The sequence below is a fragment of the Chrysochloris asiatica genome, unplaced genomic scaffold, assembly GCF_000296735.1.
Source record: "Chrysochloris asiatica unplaced genomic scaffold, ChrAsi1.0 scaffold00226, whole genome shotgun sequence".
In the NCBI taxonomy this organism is placed as follows: domain Eukaryota; kingdom Metazoa; phylum Chordata; class Mammalia; order Afrosoricida; family Chrysochloridae; genus Chrysochloris; species Chrysochloris asiatica.
The window spans coordinates 4,223,596-4,231,152 of NW_006408744.1; the positions used below are offsets into that span (position 1 = coordinate 4,223,596).

A 7,557-nucleotide genomic window follows, 5' to 3' on the forward strand; every position below is an offset into this window, starting at 1 on the left:
ACAAAATAAAATAAAAATCAACTTGCATCAAGATACCTTAAAGCTAAAAACCTGAACAGCACTTAAAAATAAATAAATAAATAAATTGGAGGGTACTGCTAACTTCTCTTTGGAATTACCTTTCTGGTTTGGCTTGTGCTTTTTCTTTTTTTTTTTTTTTTTTGTTTAAGTTTTTATTGTGAACCAAGTGATAGTATTTATTTATTTTTGTCTTCCTCTAGTCAAATTCTGATTATCAAGTCATCAAGGCTAGGTCAAATGGGTAGTATCTTAAAGTTTGGGTGTTCTTGTGTATCTCCCCTCACTTCGTATCAGCTGGATGCTTCACTCTCAGCTCTAGCTTTTCGTGGCTATGTCCTTGTCCATTGGATCAGGTGTCCCCCGGTCTCACCACACTTCAGACCAACCAGCCCTTCCTCTTCTCTCTCTTATTTCCAGGTCAACAGGAGTCTATGGAACATGGCTGAACTCAGCCCATTTCTTCATTGCTGCCTTTCTCCCTCTTCCACTCACCAGTAGGCCAACGTGGTCATCAGCAAGTTTACATGCCTACTCGTGTGTTCCCTTTGAGTTTCAGTCTTGGAGGGGAGTTGGCTGGTGCTTTTTACAGAGCAATGAGGGTTCCAGAATGGAGTCTTTTCCTTGGCTATGTTCAACTCTCAGTAAGGCAGGTCCATACTCTTTTCCCTCTTCTATAGAAAGGGCAATATGCATTTATCTAAAAAGTTACTTTCCAAAAGAAAGGGGTTAGATTTCTGCTTCAGATGTGTGGCGTTATTTGTAATGTGTTACATATGGTGCTACAACAAAAAAGGCAGTTACAAAATGTATACATCACAAAGTGCTTTCAAAGACACTTGCACAGTGCTCATGTTCCCTTAGATGTTGTTTTCAAAGGTGTTCAGCCCCTGAGCCTAGTTGGGATCTCTGGAAGAGGCAGACACAATTTGGCAGAGGAAAAAACAACAAAAAAGACATGATTGAAGGGGATGGTGGACAGCAAGAGGGGAAAGCAGCCTTCCAATTATAGATCAGCCCTCCGTTTAAAGGTAAGCTTTTTCCAGCAGGCTGGCCTCAGCTGGAGTCAGTGTCAGGGGAGGAGCAGCGGCAGGCCAGGACTGGGTGCTCTACATCTCACTCAGGTAAAGCAGAGTCTGGTCCAGCATCATTTGTATACACAGGTGTGCATCTTTGGTGCATTTCATTTGTTTTTTTTCTAAATCATCAATTATCTTTTCCAGCCTGGCTGCTGATCTCTCAGCAAACTTGGTATGGATCTCTGCCTCCTTGAGTTTATCAGTAAGAATCTTTATCTCTTCCTCTTATTTGCCATCTTTTGAGAGTATTTTTCTTCAGTAGCTCTCAGATACTTTGGGCTCTGGTCCATCATTCTGATCTGCTCATCCATCTCTCGCCAGCGGGCTTCTGCCAACTCAGTTTGTTACTCTGTGCATTCCAATTCCCCTTCAGAAACCACCGATTTATGAGCCATCTCCTTTTCCACAACGTGCTTATCTTCCTTGAGCTGGATTTCTTGGAGTTCCATCTTTTTAGGCCCAGTTTTGAATAACCTTCATACTTCACTTGCTTTCATCTTCAGATTTCTCTGTCTCCTCCAGCTTTGGCAGGGCAGTAGCCAAAGACTTCTGAGAGCTGCCCAACTCCTCTTCAACCAGCTGGTTTAAGGGGACCACCTCAGCCTCACCCTGTTCCTGTGCCCACTTTTTTCTCTCTACTTCCCATGGGCGGTGTTCGGCTCTCTTCTTGTCATTATCAGATCTTGCCCTTCACAGGCTCGAGAGGGCTGATCCCAGCCATGGTGTCCACCCAGCTTTGGCTCACACTCCACTTCCTACCTAGACACTTTTTAAAAAATTTTAATTTAGTTCTGTTCTATACTTTTCTCCCACTCTATCAGGATACATCTGTTGTGGTACTGGTGAGAATAGTCAGTAGGGGTAGCAGGTCACCATTTTGTTATTTGGGCCTCAACGGAGATGAAGCCATGGTTCCTATAGTCTACTAGACTACAGACTATAGACCAATTTATTCTCTGAGGCTTTGGTTTCCTTCTTTCTCTTTTACTTCAGATATATTGCTGTTGTTGCTGTTAATTGTCGCCGAGTCAATTCTGACCCACAGTGACCCTGTACAGGGTTTCTTCAAGCTGCTGGTGAGCTTGAACCACCGACCTTGATCAGCTATATGAAGTTAAATAATTACATCATTTATTACTGCTCACAGGTTTTAAGACCCCAGATATTACTAAAAAACTAGGATGCAGGATGTAAATTTTATGAACTATATCATGCCTATTGACCAAATTGTCTCTAAACATTCAAACTCAGAAAACCAATCCTGCATGGTGTTTGTTTGTGTCTAAGAAGTATTCATGCTTTCATAACTGTGCCACTTTGTTGTGTGACACTTAGGATAATCATTGAACTGCTAAACAAAAGATCAGTGGTTCAAATCCAGAAGTCTATCTTCAGAAACTCTATACAGGGTTGCTATGAGTCAGGACCAATTCAAAGGCATTTAATACCAACAAACATATGAATATATATGCATGCACACACATACATGTTTATGCACACACAAATTGATACAGCTATGTGTATACTCATATGAATACACAAATCTATACAAATATATATATATGTTGCAAAATTATATTTGTCATATCCTTTAAAAAACCCATCTTTTTCTCTTGTGTACTTCTTACTGGTTATCTTGGCCCACCTGTGTGCTCTTCGCCCACAATACTATCTTTTACATGACCAAAAATAGCAAGTGTCTACTAGACACTTAGTACAAAATTCTGAATTTCAAGCAGGGTGTCTATGCAAAACATTGCATCCAAAAGTTAACATAATGAGGGTAATTCTGAGTAGAGATGATGAAGTTATTTACCCACGTCCACTCCCAATGAATGTTGGTTTATAAATACCTATTGTTGTCTTCTTATAAAAACAAGATCATAAAACATTTGTCCTTTTGTGATTCACTTAGATCACCAACCATAATATTCTTAAAATTCATGCATATTATAATATGCTTCAAGAACTCATCATTAATTTTTATGGTTGCATAATATTCCTTACATTTTTTTTGTATAGAAATTTTTGTATTTGTGTATCACATTTTTGTTTATTTATTCTTCATTGATGTCCAATTACTTTGTTTCCATCTCTTTGCTATTATGCATATTATGGCAATGAACATAGATGTTACAGTTACTGTTTTTAATCAAATAAGTTCTGTAAATTTGTTTAGAAGTTATATAATTTTTACTACTTCACATTATTTAAGGGAGAAAATATGATTATGACTTTGGGGCAGAAAGAATTTTGAGAAAATAAAACTATTTGGAGATGGCAGGCTCTGTATTTTCATCAACAATCTCTAACAAATGGCTTTTTGAGGATCAAAGGTTAGGAACCTCCTTATTAGATTTGTTGACCAAAGGATTGATTAAAATAATTTATCAGTGGGAAATTGTATCTGCAAACACAATCCTGTACATTTTCACTTTTTATCTAGAAATAAGGATTATAAAATAGAGTGACATTTTTTCCTTATCAGGAATGAAAAGGAGATAGAAATGGAATATAGGAGAAAGATACTCAAAGCAGAAAACCAGTCTTACATGCTTGCCAGATGTGAATGTAGAATGTCTCCGGATATAATTAGAAATGTTAAGGATGCAAATTAATGTCTTATTTTGAACAAATCACACTCTGAAGCCTTAAACTGGCCACATATAGAAAGTACTTGATGAAGTAAGACACAGGATGCAAGGTCAGAAATCCTAGAGCCATTCAGGACATTCTAAGAAACTTTCTGCAATCTTGGTGTGGCGCTATGTGCTAATGCACTGGACTGCAAAGTAGTTTGAACCACATGGTTAGTCGGTTGGTTGTTCAAGTTCACCAGCCCCTCCTTGGAAACCCAAAAAGGGTCACTATGGGTCAGAAACAACTCCATGGATGGGACTTAACAACAAACAACAACAAGGGACTTTTTAATGATCCTGTGGAGAGTGGCAAGGAAACAATTTTCACTTGTATTTGCATTTGTTTAAACTCCTCACCCCAACCCCCTGCTTTTTTTGCTATGTAACTATGACATTGCTCTTAAAATAACAACATATTTTAATTGGTGCATTATAATAAACATATGAGAAATTGTTCTTCATCTCCTTGTTATAAGATACACAGTCACAAACCTTTGCATAGTCAATAAAGCATGGTATTCTCTACTTTTAGCTAAGATATATCTGATGTCAGCAATGTTTTCCCCAGTTCCAAGTCCTCTTCTGAATCTAGATTGAATTTCTGGCAGCTCCCTGTCAATGTACTACTGCAACCATTTTTAAGAAAAATATCTTTATAAGAGCTTTAGATGTTTGTGTTATTAATGATGTTTTTGATATTTCCACATTCCATTGAGTTACCTTTCTTTAGAATGGGCACAGATATGGATCTCTTCCGACCTGCTGGCCAGGTAGCTGTCTTTGAAATTCCTTAGAATAGACGAGTGAGCATCTCCAGCGATGCATTATCTGTTAAAACATTTTAATTTGTAATCTGCCCATTCTGGAGCCATGTTTTATTCCATTGCCTTTAGAGAAGCTTGGACTTCTTTCTTCAGCACCATGGGTTCTTGATCACATGCTAGCTCTTGACATGGTTGAACATCAACCAATTATTTTTGGTATAGTTACTTTATATTCCTTCCATCTTCTTTCGATGCTTCTTGCATTATTCAATATGCTGTTCACAGAATCTTTCAAAATTGCAATGGTAGCTTGAATTTTTCTTCAGTTCTTTCAGCTTGATAAATGCTCAGTGTATTCTTCCTTTTTGGTTTTCTAACTCCAAGTCTTTGTACATTTCATTATAATACTTGACTTTGTATTCTCAAGCTTCCTTGTGAAATTTTTTGTTGCGCTCTTTTTCTTCCTCATTTCTTCCATTCACTTCAGTTTATTGCACTTAAGAGCAAGTTTTAGAGTCTCTTTTAACATCCATTTTCATCGTTTCTTTCTTGCCTGTCTTTTTAATGCCCTTTTACTTTAATCCTATATGATGTTCTTGATATCCTCACACAACTTTTCTGGTCTGTGGTCAATAATGTCTAAATGCATCAAATCTGTTCTTGAGATGGTCTCAAAATTCAGATGGGATAGGCTGTGTTTTGATTCTTCTGGACATATTTTAATTTCTTCAGCTTTAGCTTGAACTTGCATATAAACAATTGACAGTCTGTTCTACAGTCTGCAGCTGGCCTTGTTTGGGCTGATAATATTGAACTTCTCGATCCTCTCTTCCCTTGCCAGATATGTAATCAACTGATTCCTGTGCATTTTCTCTGGTGAGATCCATATGTACAATCAACTTTTATATTGTTTTTAAAAGGTATTTATAATTAATAAATCATTGGTCTTGCAAAATTATATCATTTTAAGTGCTCTTTGCTTCCAGAAAGTAACGTTGTATCATTTGCATATCACAGGTTGTTAATGAGTCTCCCTCACATCCTGATGCCATGTTCTTCCTCATATTACCAAGCTTCTCAGGTTATTTGCTCAGTATATAGATTGAATAAGTATGGCGAAAGGATACCACCCTGGAACACACCTTTCCTTATTTTAAACCATTCAGTATTCCCTTATTCTGCTTTAACGACTTGCTCTTCATCTATGTAAAATTAGAAAGATGGAGAATTTTCCAAATCTACAAGTTCTGGTTTAAAATAGTTCATCCTCAATTTTAGTTCTTTCTTTTCATGTTTAATTACAAGCAGCAAGGAGAAACATGTCTTGTTACTTAGTTGGCATCAAGCATTTGTGACTCATAGTGACCCTATATGTATAGTACTTTACAAGTTTCAAGGCAGTGATCTTTTGGAAGCAGACTGCCAGGTCTGTGTTTAAAGGTGTTTCTTGGTGGGTTTGAATCACCAAACTTTCAGCCAGTTGCTGTTGCTCTATGCCGTTGAGTCAGTTCCAACTCACAGTGAGCCTGTATTAGGTTTCCAAGGAGCAGCTGATGAGTTTGGACCACCAGCCTTGTGGTTACCAGTCCAGTGCTTTTCCTACAGTGCAACACCAGGACTGCTTTCAGCTACTAGTGACCCATTTAGACCATGTAAGAAGCTAAGTAGCTTCTTTTATATTTTGTCAGGAACTATTCTGGGCTAAATACTAAAGTTCATTATTTACAGATATTACTTTCCACCTAATTGTTGTTGTTGCTACTATTAAGAGCCACTGAGTTGGTTCGGACCCATCATGGCCCTGTATAGGGTTTCCAAGGAGCAACTAATTAGTCAAACACAATTTAGTGAAGTTCTCTGACACTTTTAAAAAAGTTGCATTTTCTCTAGTGTTAATAACATGTTCATATTTCATTCCATAAGAGCTCAGGTAGCGTAATGGTTATGAGTCAGGCTGCTAACATCAAGGTCAGCAGTTTAAAAACTACCAGCCGTTCTGTGGGAGAAAGATGAGGCTTTCTGCTCCTGTTAAGACTTACAGTCTCAGGGAGAATCAGAGTCAGGTAGGGGAGGCTACTCAGCAGAGGCACAAAAAAAAAAAAAAAAAAAAAAAACAGAGAAGGTGCTTTCCCGGAGCAACACCAGAGCTTTGGATCTAATATCAGGTGAGGGGCACCAGCTTCCCATGCCCACCAATGGAGAAATCTGACTATGGAGGGAAAGCACATGATTTCTAGAGAAATTGGGATGCTGCCTGTGGACTCTTTGCCCTGAGATAAGATCAGAGGGTGGGTCCACAGTCAGGCTGATACAGTGATACAGAACTTAAAACCATGGAGCAGCATCTGGAAAAAGAGGTGTGATGGATTTTTCACTTTTCTTTCCTCCTTTCTCCTATCACACCCTCTCTGCCCAGCCCAGACACCTTCAGGTAGGTGGAAACATACCCATAAAAGGGTCTAGTGTTGTACCCACAGTTCTCCCACAGGACAGGGAAGAAATCCTCAGGAGCCCCAGTGGTCCCACAAGCTAATCCTTTGACTGCTTCTTATGCCATCTGACTCTGGGACTCAGCCCTAAAGTTGACCTGGGAGGGAACCTTCGTTCCTGCCTTCCCTAAGAGGAGGCAGCAGGTCTGGCCATAGAGCCAAACCATATGTACACCTTGTAAAACCCCAACATAAAATGCAAGAGCCAACACCAACTACTATATACAAGGACATTGCTGGAGATTTCTACTGTGCACACACACTAACCTGTGCTGCAAAGGCTACTGGACAGTCGGCTATGGTTTTATTTTTGTTTTTGAGTGATGGTTATAGTCTCTGCTTTTACATTGTTTCTGTTTTTGGTCCTTCTGGTCTCACTTTTTTTCTTGGGGGTGGGAGCTTTCTCTTCCTACGTTATCTAAGAAAGGAGAGCAATAGTGGCCACATAGAGCCAAGTTATATGCATACTTCATAATATCTCGGGTCGCGCTGATGGAGGGGGCGGCGGCTGAATGATGTGCGAGAACTGCGCAGACCTGGTGGAGGTGTTAAATGGAACCCAGACCAC

The 7,557-nt window shown here is 39.0% G+C and overlaps 1 pseudogene; it reads right to left on the bottom strand.

Moving 5' to 3' along the window:
• Window positions 1-1,127: 1,127 nt before the first annotated feature.
• Window positions 1,128-1,818, bottom strand: LOC102824030 (annotated as a pseudogene).
• Window positions 1,819-7,557: the final 5,739 nt, after the last annotated feature.